Genomic DNA, 14,178 nt, shown 5'->3' on the forward strand with positions numbered 1-14,178 from the left:
TGTTACTTAAAAGGCAGCCACCATCTCTTGAAGGAGAAGTGCATTGTGGCTGCAAGAAGGCCTAAGAGTCCTATGTGAACTGAATCTGTCCTGTAAAAGATTGAAGAATGTTTCGAGTCATAGAATCATAAAATCTACAGTGCAGAAGGAGGCCATTTGGCCCATCGAGTCTGCACCGGCCTCTGGAAAGAGAACCCTACCTAAGCCCACACATACACCCCAACAATCACACCCCTTTTTGGACACTGAGGGCAATTTATCATGGCCAATCCACCTAACCTGCACATCTTTGGACTGTGGGAGGAAACCGGAGCACCCGGAGGAAACCCACGCAAACACGGGGAGAACGTGCAGACTCCGTACAGACTGTGACCCAAGTCGGGAATCGAACCTGGGACCCTGGAGCTGTGAAGCAACTGTGCTAACCACTGTGCTAACGTGCTGCTTTTGCTTGTGCTATGACTGGGCATATGTGCCTCAAGGCTTTCTGACAGTGTACTGGAAGCCTTGGAGGAAAAGTGGACAAATGCCCTGTATCTGCATTGGGGACAGGAGGCCATCCAGATGCATGCTTAGGAGGCAGTGAGTAAAAAAACTGTTTGGTTTCCATACATCTATTTGATTTCAGAAATTCCAGAATTCAGTTATTGTACATAGAATATTACTGTATCAAAGTGGTTTTCCTATAGCATTTTCAAAAATTGCAGTGCAAAAACACTTACATAGCTACTAAAATATTACTTTTGCTTAAAAGTGCTAATAGAATTCACAATAATTTAATGGCCTGGATTTTACTCTGTGGCTAAGGAATGACTGTTTCTTTTCACCTTGCACATGGACTACATGCAAGCGTGTTGCCTGCAGAGGTTTGCAGTCACCTGTATTTGTTTCTGTGCATCACCCTCTTATGAACAGTCTTTTCAACTAATCAGATTTCAGTATCCTCACAGACATGCAGGATCTAAATCAGGAAATAAAAAAACTAAAAAGTATAAAGCACAATTAAATCACATATAGGAAGCAAAATACAAATTGGAAAGTGCAGATGGGATTAAGGGAGACGGACAGAAAAATAAATGTTTTTTGTTCAAAAGAATTGCAGCATTAATTTTCCCCTGATGGAATGAACCCAACATTTGTAAAATTATTTTTCAGGGCCGGTGAGGTTGCTTGTAAGTAATTATCACCATTTCAGATCTCGCTTACCCCTAACTCTACCAGTCCTGGCTTCCGGTTGCGGCTATGCAGAGCTAGGTCGCACGTTCGGCAGCTCCTGCTTGGAACGGACTTTTGGGCTCTTTTCAGTGCCCCCAACGGCATATTTTTGACATTTCCCGGTGTGGGAAGAAGACTGCAACATTCCCCCAACAGTGTATGGCTTGGACCAGGAGCGGGGCGACTAAAAAAAGTGGTGGTGAACCCAAAGAAAGTGCGAGGGAAGAAGAGCAAGATGGCGGCGGTCGGGGACCAGGCAGCGTGGATGCAGTGGGTGCAGGAGCAGAAGGAGGTTATCCAGCGCTGCTTCAGGGAGCTCAACGCGGACCTGCTGGAGCCAATGAAGGCTTCTATCGATAAGCTGCTGGAGACCCAGACAGCCCAGGGGGTAGCGATCTGTAAGGTCCGACAAAAGATCTCCGATAATGAGGATGAGATCTTGGGCCTAGCGGTAAAGGTGGAGGCGCACGAGGCGCTCCACAAGAAATGGCAGAAATGGTTTGAGGAGATGGAGAATCGGTCGAGGCGGAAGAATCTGCGGATCCTGGGCCTCCCGGAGGGGCTGGAGGGGTTGGACGTGGGGGTCTATGTGGTCACCATGTTAAACTCGCTGATGGGAGTGGGGTCCTTCTAGTGGCCCCTGGGGCTGGAAGGGGCCCATAGAGTGCTGGCGAGGAGGCCCAAGGCTAACGAGCCGCCGCAAGCGGTGCTGGTGCGGTTTCATCGGTTCGCTGATCGGGGGTGCGTGCTCAGATGGGTCAAGAAAGAGCAGAGCAGTAGGTGGGAGAACGCGGAGCTTCGAGTATATCAGGACAGGAGCGCGGAGGTGGCGAAGAAGAGGGACGGTACAACCGGGCGAAGGCGGTGCTGCACAGGAAGGGGGTGAAGTTTGGCATGCTGCAGCTGGCTCGACTGTGGGTCACCTACAAGGACCGGCACCATTATTTTGAGTGCCCGGAGGAGGCGTGGGTCTTTGTTCAGGCCGAGAAGCTGGACACAAACTGAGGGTCGGGATGGGTGGTCGGGGATTGCTGTTGGTGTGTTACACTTTGAGGGGGGGTTCTTTGCTCTTGTTTTTGATTCGGTGTTGGTGGTTAGGGTGGGTTGGGCACTGTTTTGGTTGGGTCTGTCGGTTGGCTCTTGGAGGGGGGCAAGTAAATAGAGTAAGGGTAGATGGCCGGCAGAGGGGATGGGTCCCCGCGGGGGAGGGGGAGGCCCGAGTCGGGAATGAGGGGACTGGGCCTGTAAAAGGAGCTGCATCAGAGGTGGCGGGGCCGGGCAGGTGGAAAGCACGGGATTTTTCCCGCGCTGAAGGCTGGAGGGGGTGGGGCCGTGGCGGGAAGCGAGGGTTGTTTCCCGCGCTTGGGATGGAAGGGGGAGGCGGAGAGCCTGCTGATGGGTAATGAAGGAGGAGGGGATGTCCCACAATGGGAGGAGTCGAGGGAGAGGCGGGTGTGGCCGGGGTCAGCAGGAGTCAGCTGACATGCGGAAGTGCAATGGGGGGAGCAAAGCAGCTAGGAGGGGTCCTAGCTGGGGTGGGGGGTGGGGGGGTGGGTGGGGGGGGAACCGGGTTGCTGCTGGTATGATCAAGGGGGAGCTGGAGCGAGTAGAGGGGGTTGGGACGGGGGGTCTGCCGCCGTGGGGAACTGGCCGGGCGTGGGGTGAGGACGCGTGGCTGGCCGAGGAGGGGTTATGGCTAGTCGGCGGGGGAGGGGGCGGGTAGCCCGCTGATCCGGCTGATAACTTGGAATATAAGGGGACTGAACGGGCCGGTGAAGTGGGCCCGGGTGTTCGCGCACCTGAAGGGGCTGAAGGCGGATATGGTCATGCTCCAGGAGACATACCTGAAGGTGGCAGACCAGGTATGATTGAGGAAGGGGTGGGTAGGTCAGGTGTTTCATTCTGGGCTGGATGGCAAAAATCGGAGGGTGGCGTTCTTGGTGGGAAAGAGGGTGTCTTTCAAGGCGTCAAGCATTGTGACAGACAATGGTGGCAGGTATGTAATGGTAAGTGGTAAGCTGCAAGGGGAGAGGGTGGTGCTGGTCAACGTGTGCGCCCCGAACTGGGACAATGCAGGTTTTATGCAGCGCATATTGGGTCGGATCCCGGACTTGGAAGTGGGGGGCCTGATAATGGGGGGGGGGGACTTTAACACGGTGTTGGAACCGGCACTGGACCGCTCCAGGTCTAGGAAGGGTAGGAAGCCGGCGGCGGCTAAAGTGTTGAGGCGGTTTATGGACCAAATGGGAGGGGTGGACCCTTGGAGATTTGCAAGGCTGGGGGCTAGGGAATTTTCATTCTTCTCGCACGTTCATGAGGCCTATTCCCGGATCAACTTTTTTATTATGAGCAGGGCGCTGATAGCGAGAGGAGAGTATACCGAGTACTCGGCGATAGCCATTTCGGATCATGCCCCGCATTGGGTGGACTTAGAGCTGGGGGAGGAGAGGGACCAGCACCCGCTGTGGCTCTTGGAGGTGGGGCTGTTGGCGGACGAGGAGGTGAGTGAGCGGGTCCGAGGAAGCATAGAGAGATACCTGGAGGCCAACGATAACGAGGATGTCCGAGTGGGGATGGTCTGGGAGGCACTGAAGGCGGTGGTTAGGGGAGAGCTGATCTCCATTAGTGCCCACAAGGAGGGGAGAGAGCAGAGGGAGAGGCTGGTGGGGGAGATGGTGAGGGTAGACAGGAGGTATGCGGAGGTGCCTGAGGAGGGAAGTTGAAGGAGAGGCGTAGCCTCCAGGCCGAATTCGACCTGTTGACCACCAGGAAATGGAGGCGCAGTGGAGGAAGGCCCAGGGGGCGATTTATGAATATGGGGAAAAGGCTGGCGCATCAGCTTCGGAAGCGGGACGCAGCTAGGGAGATCGGAGGAGTTAAGGATAGGGGAGGGAGTGTGGTGTGGAGTGGGGTTGGCATCAATGGGGTCTTCAGGGACTTTTATGAGGAACTGTATCGGTCCGAGCCCCCACTGGAGGAGGGAGGGATGGACCGCTTTCTGGACCAATTGAGGTTCCCAAAGGTGGAGGAGGGACTGGTAGCGGGATTAGGGGCCCCGATTGGGCTGGAGGAGCTGGCCAAGGGGATGGGGAGCATGCAGGCGGGGAAGGCACCGGGTCCGGACGGTTTCCCGGTCGAATTCTACAAAATATATTTGGACCTGTTGGGCCCGTTGCTGGTTAGGTTCTTCAATGAGGCAAGGGAGGGGGGGCCTTGCCCCCGACGATGTCTCGGGCAATGGTCTCCTTAATCCTGAAGCGGGACAAGGATCCCCTGCAGTGTGGGTCTTACAGGCCGATTTCGTTGTTTTTAAAAATTATATATTTATTCAAATTTTTCAACAAATTTTCAACAAACCCCCCCCCCCCCCCCCCCGCCCAAACAAAAGAAAGAAACAAGAACACAACAATCAGAAATTATACATTGGATTTCCCCCGTATACAATAACCCCCCATATAACATTTAAAAACACAAATAGGGAACCCCCACCTTCACCCAAACTCCTCCTCAAAAGACGCCCCCCCCCCCGCCCTTGGGCTGCTGCTGACCTCCTCCTAACGCTCCGCGAGATAGTCTAGGAATGGTTGCCACCGCCTGATGAACCCTTGCACAGACCCTCGCAAGGCAAACGTTATCCTCTCCAGCTTGATGAACCCTGCCATGTCACTGATCCAAGCTTCCACACGAGGGGGCTTCGCATCTTTCCATAGTAGCAAAATCCTCCGCCGGACTACCAGGGACACAAAGGCCAGAATACCGGCCTCTTTCGCCTCCTGCACTCCCGGCTCGTCCGATACCCCAAATAATGCCAATCCCCAGGTTGGCTTGACCCGGGCGTTCACCACCTTGGACATGGTCCTCGCAAAACCCCTCCAAAACCCATCCAGCGCAGGGCACGACCAGAACATATGGACGGGATTTGCCGGGCTCCCCGAGCACCTCCCACATTTGTCCTCCACCCCAAAGAACCTACACAACCTCGCCCCTGTCATATGCGCTCTGTGAGTAACTTTAAACTGTATTAGGCTGAGCCTGGCGCAAGAGGAGGAAGAATTAACCCTACTCAGGGCATCAGCCCACAGACCCTCATCTATCTCCTCCCCAAGCTCCTCCTCCCACTTGCCCTTTAACTCCTCCACCGAGGCCTCCTCCTCTTCCTGCAGCTCCTGGCAAATCACCGAAACCTTGCCTTCTCCAACCCATACACCCAAAATCACCCTGTCCTGAATCCCACGTGCCGGAAGCAGCGGGAATTCCCTCACCTGCCGCCTCACAAACGCCCTCACTTGCATGTGCCTGAAAGCGTTTCCCGGGGGTAGCCCAAACTTCTCCTCCAGCGCCCGTAGGCTCGCAAACGTCCCATCGATGAACAGGTTCCCCCATTCTACTAATCCCTGCCCGATGCCAGCTCCGAAACCCCCATCCATCCTTCCCGGGACGAACCGATGATTCTCCCGAATCGGGGACCAAACCGAGGCTCCCACCTCGCCCCTGTGTCGCCTCCACTGCCCCCAGATCTTCAGCGTCGCCGCCACCACCGGACTTGTGGTGTACCTTGTCGGCGAGAGCGGCAGCGGTGCCGTCACCAGCGCCCTCAGGCTCGTGCCCACACAGGACGCCACCTCTAGCCTCTTCCACGCTGCCCCCTCCCTCCATTACCCACTTACGGATCATCGCCACATTGGCTGCCCAATAATAGCCACACAAATTTGGCAGCGCCAGCCCCCCCCCCCCCCTCCCCTGTCCCCGCTACGCTCCAGAAACACTCTCTTCACCCTTGGGGTCTTATTTGCCCACACAAATCCCATGATGCTCCTGCTTACTCGTTTGAAAAAGGCCTTGGGGATCATGATGGGAAGGCACTGGAACACAAAAAGAAACCGCGGGAGGACCGTCATTTTGACCGACTGCACCCTACCCGTTAGTGAGAGTGGCAGCATATCCCATCTTTTAAAATCCTCCTCTATCTGCTCCACCAACTGCGTCAAATTGAGCTTGTGCAGGGCTCCCCAGCTCCTAGCTACTTGGATCCCTAGGTACCGAAAGTTCCTTTCCGCCCTCTTCAGCGGTATCTCGTCTATCCCCCTTCCCTGGTCCCCTGAATGCACCACAAAGAGCTCACTCTCCCCCCCCCCCCCGACCAGTCCTCTCCATTTCCTGGACTCCCTCAGTGCCATGGCCAGCGGCTCTATTGCCAGTGCAAACAACAAGAGGGATAAGGGGCACCCCTGCCTCGTCCCCGGTACAGCCGGAAGTACTCCAACCTCTGCCGGTTCATAGCCACACTCGCCACTGGGGCTCTATATAGCAGCCTGACCCAACTGATGAACCCCTCCCCAAACCCAAACCTCCGCAACACTTCCCAAAGATACTCCCACTCCACCCGATCAAAGGCCTTCTCCGCGTCCATAGCTGCCACCACCTCCGCTTCCCCCTTCACTGAGGGCATCATAATCACATTGAGGAGCCTCCGCACTTTGTGTTTAGCTGCCTACCCTTCACAAATCCCGTCTGGTCCTCATGAATCACCCCCGGGACACAGTCCTCAATTCTCGTAGCCAGCACCTTTACCAGCAACTTACCGTCAATATTGAGGAGCGAGATCGATCTATACGACCCACATTGCAATGAATCCTTGTCCCGCTTCAAGATCAAAGAAATCAGCGCCCTGGTCATTGTCCGGGGGGAAGGTCCCCCCCTCCCTCGCCTTATTAAAAGTCCTCACTAGCAATGGGCCCAGCAGGTCCACATATTTCCTGTAGAATTCAACCGGGAACCCATCCGGCCCCGGGGCCTTCCCCGCCTGCATGCTCCCCAATCCTTTAACCAGCTCCTCCAGCCCAGTCGGCGCCCCCAAACCAGCCACCTCCTCCACCCTCGGGAACCTCAGCTGATCTAGGAATTGCCGCATCCCCTCCTCCCCCGCTGGGGGGCGCAGACCTGTACAGATCCCCATAGAAGTCCCTAAATACCTTGTTTATTCTCACCGCACTCCGCACCGTATTCCCCCCTCTATCCTTAACTCCACCAATCTCCCTCGCTGCCTCCCTCTTACGAAGCTGATGTGCCAGCATCCGAATCGCCTTCTCCCCATACTCATACGTCGCCCCCTGCGCTTTCCTCCACTGTGCTTCTGTTTTCCCCGTGGTCAACAGGTCGAATTCCGTCTGGAGGTTCCGTCGCTCCCTAAGTAGCCCCTCCTCGGGGGCCTCTGCATACCTCCTGTCTACCCTTAGAATCTCCCCCACCAACCTCTCCCTCTCCCTCCCCTCTCTCTTCTCCCTGTGGGCCCTAATGGAGATTAGCTCTCCCCTGACAACCGCCTTCAACACCTCCCAGACTACCCCCACCTGCACCTCCCCGTTGTCGTTGGCCTCCAAATATCTGTCAATACACCCCCGTACCCGCCCGCACACCCCCTCATCCACCAACAGTCCCACATCGAGGTGCCACAGCGGGCGCTGATCCTTATCCTCCCCCAACTCTAGCTCCACCCAATGCGGGGCGTGGTCCGAGATGGCTATGGCCGAATATTCCATTCCCTCCACTTTCGGGATTAGCGCCCTACTCAAAATGAAAAAATCTATCCGGCAGTAGGCTCTATGGACGTGGGAAAAGAAGGAAAATTCCCTGGCCAAGGGCTTGGCAAACCTCCATGGATCCACTCCCCCCATTTGGTCCATAAACCCCCTGAGCACCTTGGCCGCAGCCGGCCTCTTACCTGTCCTGGACCTAGAACGGTCCAGTGCTGGGTCCAGCACCGTGTTGAAGTCCTCCCCCCATTATCAAGCTTCCTACCTCCAGATCCAGAATCCGACCCATCATGCGTTTCATAAATCCGGCATCATCCCAATTCGGGGCATATACGTTCACCAGTACCACCCGCACCCCCTGCAACCTACCACTCACCATCACATATCGACCTCCATTATCCACTACAATATTCAGTGCCTCGAATGACACCCGCTTCCCCACCAGTATTGCAACCCCTCTGTTCTTCGCATCCAGCCCTGAATGAAAGACCCGCCCTACCCATCCCTTTCTCAGCCTAACCTGATCTGCCACCTTCAGATGTGTCTCCTGGAGCATAACCACGTCTGCCTTCAGTCCCTTTAAGTGCGCGAACACACGGGCCCTCGTGACCGGCCCGTTCAGGCCCCCCCCCCCTCCTGCCGACTAGCCATCTCCTTTTCTAGGCCAGTCACGTGCCCGCGACTCCCGCACCCTCCAGTCCCTCAGGTGGCGGATCCCTGCCCCGACTACCTCTCCTACTTCCAGCTCCCTTTTGGCCAATGCAGCAGCAACCCAGTTCCCCCCCTCCCCCCCGCTAGATCCTCATCTAGCCATTTTGCTCCCCCAATGGCACTTCCGTAAGTCAGCTGACTCCTGCTGACCCCAGCCTCTCCCGCCATTCCATCGACCCCCCAGTGTGAGAATCCCCCCCACACCTTGGCAGTCAGTGTGCACTCCTCTCCAGCACCGCCCCCCCCCCCCCCCCCGGCCCCGCCCTCATCCTTCCCTAATGCGGGAAAAAGCCCGCACTTTCCTGAGCCCCCTTTGGCGCAGCTCCTTTTTGCGGCCTTACCCCAACTCCCCATCCCCGTGCCTCCACCCCCTCTCTTCCTCCATGGGCCCCTGCCCCTCCAACACCGACGCCCACACTCTCCCACAGCCCCCACATCAAATCCATTCACCCATCCCCACCCAGCACTCAAATAAAAAGAACATTCTCCAAACGCGGTAAACACAGTATACATCCCCCACGACAAACACTCAATTTGAGTCCAACTTTTCAGTCTGTATAAAGTTCCATGCCTTATCAGGCGTTTCAAAATAGTCGTGCCGATCTTGGAACGTGACCCACAATCGTGCTGGCTGCAGCATCCCGAACTTCACCCTCTTCCGATGGAGCACCGCCTTAGCCCGATTGAAACCATCCCTCTTCTTAGCCACCTCCACACTCTAGTCCTGATAATTTCGGATCACCATGTTCTCCCACCTGCTGCTCCGCTCTTTTTTGGCCCATCTCAGGCCACACTCTCCGTCCACAAAGCGGTGGAACCTCACCACTACAGCCCTTGGCGGCTCGTTGGCTTTGGGTCTCCTTGCCAGGACCCGATGAGCCCCATCCAGCTCCAGGGGCTTCGGGAAAGCTCCCGCGCCCATCAGCGAATTGAGCATCGTGCTCATATATGTCCCAGCATCAGGCCCCTCCACTCCTTCAGGGAGACCCAGAATCCGAAGATTCTTCCTCCTCGACCTATTCTCCAGGTCCTCGAATTTTTCCGCCCACCTCTTGTGCAGCGCCTCGTGCCTTCACCGCCAGGCCCAAGATCTCGTCCTCGTTCTCCGAAGCTTTTTGCGCACCTCCCGGATTGCCGCCCCTTGGGCCTTCTGGGTCTCCACAAGCTTCTCAATCGCCGCCTTCATTGGCGCCAGCATTTCTGTCTTCAGCTCCTCAAAGCAGCGTTTAAGAAACTCCTGCTGCTCCTGCGACCACTGCGCCCACGCTGCTTGGTCTCCACCCGCCGCCATCTTGCTTTTCCTCCCTCGCACTTTTCGCTGCACCAGGATCACTTTTTTTAGCCGCTCCACACCTGGTCCAATCCATATAATGTCGGGGGGACCTTGCTGTCACCTTCCCACACTAGAAGCTGTCGAACAATTGCTGTTGGGGCCCCTATGAAGAGCCCAAAAGTCCGTTCCCGGCGGGAGCTGCCGAACGTGCGACCTACCTAGGCACAGCCGCAACTGGAAGTCCGATTTTGTTGTTCAACGTAGATGCCAAGGTGCTAGCGAAGGTCTTAGCCACGAGAATTGAGGACTGGGTGCTGCAGGTTAGCCACGAAGACCAGACGGGGTTCGTGAAGGGGAGGCAGTTGAACGCGAATGTACAGAGGCTCCTGAACGTTATTATGAAGCCGGCGAGGGAGGGGGAGGCGGAGATAGTGGTGGCGATGGACACTGAGAAGGCCTTCGATAGGGTACATAGAACATAGAAAATACAGCACAGAACAGGCCCTTCGGCCCACGATGTTGTGCCGAACCTTTGTCCTAGATTAATCATAGATTATCATTGAATTTACAGTGCAGAAGGAGGGCATTCGGCCCTTTGAGTCTGCACCGGCTCTTGGAAAGAGCACCCTACCCAAACTCAACACCTCCACCCAACACCAAGGGCAATTTGGACATTAAGGGCAATTTATCATTGGCCAATTCACCTAACCCGCACATCTTTGGACTGTGGGAGGAAACCGGAGCACCCGGAGGAAACCCACGCAGACACGGGGAGGACGTGCAGACTCCGCACAGACAATGACCCAATCCGGAATCGAACCTGGGACCATGGAGCGGTGAAGCAATTGTGCTATGCACAATGCTACTGTGCTGCCCTTAAGAACAAATAAATCTACACTATATCATTTTACCGTAATCCATGTACCTATCCAATAGCTGCTTGAAGGTCCCTAATGTTTCCGACTCAACTACTTCCACAGGCAGTGCATTCCATGCTCCCACTACTCTCTGGGTAAAGAACCTACCTCTGATATCCCTCCTATATCTTCCACCTTTCACCTTAAATTTATGTCCCCTTGTAATGGTGTGTTCCACCCGGGGAAAAAGTCTCTGACTGTCTACTCTATCTATTCCCCTGATCATCTTATAAACCTCTATCAAGTCGCCCCTCATCCTTCTCCGCTCTAATGAGAAAAGGCCTAGCACCCTCAACCTTTCCTCGTAAGACCTACTCTCCATTCCAGGCAACATCCTGGTAAATCTTCTTTGCACCTTTTCCAGAGCTTCCACATCCTACCTAAAATGAGGCGACCAGAACTGTACACAGTACTCCAAATGTGGCCTTACCAAAGTTTTGTACAGCTGCATCATCACCTCACGGCTCTTAAATTCAATCCCTCTGTTAATGAACGCGAGCACACCATAGGCCTTCTTCACAGCTCTATCCACTTGAGTGGCAACTTTCAAAGATGTATGAACATAGACCCCAAGATCTCTCTGCTCCTCCACATTGCCAAGAACTCTACCGTTAACCCTTTATTCCGCATTCATATTTGTCCTTCCAAAATGGACAACCTCACACTTTTCAGGGTTAAACTCCATCTGCCACTTCTCAGCCCAGCTCTGCATCCTATCTATGTCTCTTTGCAGCCGACAACAGCCCTCCTTACTATCCACAACTCCACCAATCTTTGTATCGTCTGCAAATTTACTGACCCACCCTTCAACTCCCTCATCCAAGTCATTAATGAAAATCACAAACAGCAGAGGACCCAGAATTGATCCCTGCGGTACGCCACTGGTAACTGGGATCCAGGCTGAATATTTGCCATCCACCACCACTCTCTGACTTCTATCGGTTAGCCAGTTTGTTATCCAACTGGCCAAATTTCCCACTATCCCATGCCTCCTTACTTTCTGCATAAGCCTACCATGGGGAACTTTATCAAATGCCTTACTAAAATCCATGTACACTACATCCACTGCTTTACCTTCATCCACATGCTTGGTCACCTCCTCAAAGAATTCAATAAGATTTGTAAGGCAAGACCTACCCCTCACAAATCCGTGCTGACTATCCCTAATCAAGCAGTGTCTTGACAGATGCTCAGAAATCCTATCCTTCAGTACCCTTTCCATTACTTTGCCTACCACCGAAGTAAGACTAACTGGCCTGTAATTCCCAGGGTAGAGTGAGGGTATTTGTGGGAGGTGCTGAAGAGGTTCGGGTTTGGGGAGGGGTTCGTCAGATGGGTTAGGCTGTTGTACGAGGTCCCGATGGCGAGTGTGGCCACGAACAAGAGGAGGTCTGAGTACTATCGGTTGCATCGAGGGACGAGGCAGGGGTCCCCCCTGTCCCCCCTGCTCTTCGCACTGGCGATTGAACCCCTGGCTATGGCACTGAGGGAGTCGAGGAACTGGAGGAGGTTGGTGCGGGGGGTGGGGGGGGCATAGGGTGTCGCTCTATGCGGACAACTTGCTGCTATATGTGGCGGACCCGGTGGGGGGAATGCCGGAGGTAATGAGGATCCTCAGGCAGTTCGGGGATTTCTCAGGGTACAAGCTCAACATGGGGAAGAGCGAGTTGTTCGTGGTTCACCCAGGGGACCAGGATAGGGGGATTGGCGAGCTCCCACTAAAAAGGGTGGAGAGGAGCTACAGGTATTTGGGGGTCCAGGTGGCCAGGAGCTGGGGGGCCCTGCATAGACTTAATTTCACGAGGCTGGTGGGGCAAATGGAGGAGGGGTTTAAGAGGTGGGACGCGTTGCCGCTGTCCCTGGCGGGTAGGGCACAGTCAGTTAAGATGACGGTTCTCCCAAGGTTTTTGTTCCTGTTCCAGTGCCTCACCATTCTTATCCCGAAGGCCTTCTTTAGGCGGGTCAACAGGAGAATAACGGGGTTTTTGTGGGCGCGAGGGACTCCGAGGGTGAGAAGGGTGTTCCTGGAGCGGAGTAGGGATGGGGGGGGCTGGCACTGCCCAACCTCTGTGGGTGCTACTGGGCAGCCAATGTGGCGATGGTGCGCAAGTGGGTGATGGAGGGGGAGGGGGATGCATGGAAGAGGCTGTAGACGGCGTCTTGTGAGGGTACGAGTCTGGAGGCACTGGCATCGGCGCCGCTCCCACTCCCTCCAATGAGGTATACCTACGTGCCCGGTGGTGGCGGCTGGAAACGGCGTCTTGTGAGGGTACGAGTCTGGAGGCGCTGGCAACGGCGCCGCTGCCGCTCCCTCCAATGAGGTATACCACGAGCCCGGTGGTGGCGGCTCCCCTCAAAATCTGGGGGCAGTGGAGGTGGCACAGGGGGGAAGTGGGGGCCTCGGTGTGGACCCCAATACGGGGGAACCACCGGTTTGTCCCAGGGAGAATAGATGGAGGGTTCTCGGGGTGGCACAGGGCAGGGATAAGAAGGCTGGGGGACCTGTTTGTGGATGGGAAGTTCGCGAGCTTGGGTGAGCTGGAGGAGAAGTATAGGCTCCCCCCCGGGGAACACTTTTAGGTATCTACAGGTAAGGGCATTTGCCAGGCGGCAAGTGGTGGAATTCCCGCTGCTGCTGCCACGCACGGTACAGGACAGGGTGCTCTTGGGGGGGGGTGCGTTGGAGAGGGGAAGATCTCGGCAACTTACCAGGTGATGCAGGAGGAGGAGGAGGCCTCGGTGGAGGAGCTAAAGGGTAAGTGGGAGGAGGAGTTGGGGGAGGAGATCGAGGAGGGGACGTGGGCAGATGCCCTTGAGAGGGTGAACTCTTCCTCTTCGTGCTCAGCCTCATACAGTTTAAGGTGCTGCACAGGGCACACGTGACCGGGACAAGGATGAGCCGTTTTTTTGGGGGTGAGGACTGGTGTGTTAGGTGCTCATGGAGCCCAGCAAACCACACCCATATGTTCTGGGCATGCCCAGCGCTGGAGGAGTTTTGGAAGGGCGTAGCGAGAACGGTGTCGAGTGTGGTAGGATCCAGGGTCAAACCGGGCTGGGGGCTCGCAATATTTGGGGTTGCAGAGGAGCCGGGAGTGCAGGAGGCGAAAGAGGCCGGAATTCTGGCCTTTGCGTCCCTGGCAGCCTGGCGAAGGATTCTTCTTCAGTGGAAGGATGCGAGGCCCCCAAGCGTGGAATTCTGGATCAACGATATGGCGGGGTTTATTAAATTGGAGAGGGTGAAATTTGCCTTAAGGGGATCGGTGCAAGGGTTCTTCAGGTGGTGGCAACCGTACTTGGACTTCCTGGCAGAACGGTAGACAATGGTCAGCAGCAGCAACAACCTGGGGAGGGAGGCGGGGGGGGGTTCTATTTTATTTTTGTTTGTCTACACTGGGGGATCTGAGGGGTGTATATATTTGCTATGTTTGCTATGTGTTAATTCGGGGTGTTAATTTATTATATATGTATAGGGTGGAGGGGGGCACGGGGGTTGTTTTATTTTGTTTTGTATTTAATTCTATTGGGTTCC

General features: G+C 55.3%; 1 protein-coding gene across 6 annotated transcripts in view; it reads left to right on the plus strand.

Annotated features, from left to right (window-relative positions):
* The window catches only part of lrrc9 (leucine rich repeat containing 9), a 389,985-nt gene that overhangs the window by 215,077 nt on the left and 160,730 nt on the right, over positions 1-14,178 (plus strand). The window lies entirely within an intron of this gene.

Source organism: Scyliorhinus torazame, chromosome 2, assembly GCF_047496885.1.
Source record: "Scyliorhinus torazame isolate Kashiwa2021f chromosome 2, sScyTor2.1, whole genome shotgun sequence".
Taxonomy (NCBI): Eukaryota; Metazoa; Chordata; class Chondrichthyes; order Carcharhiniformes; family Scyliorhinidae; genus Scyliorhinus; species Scyliorhinus torazame.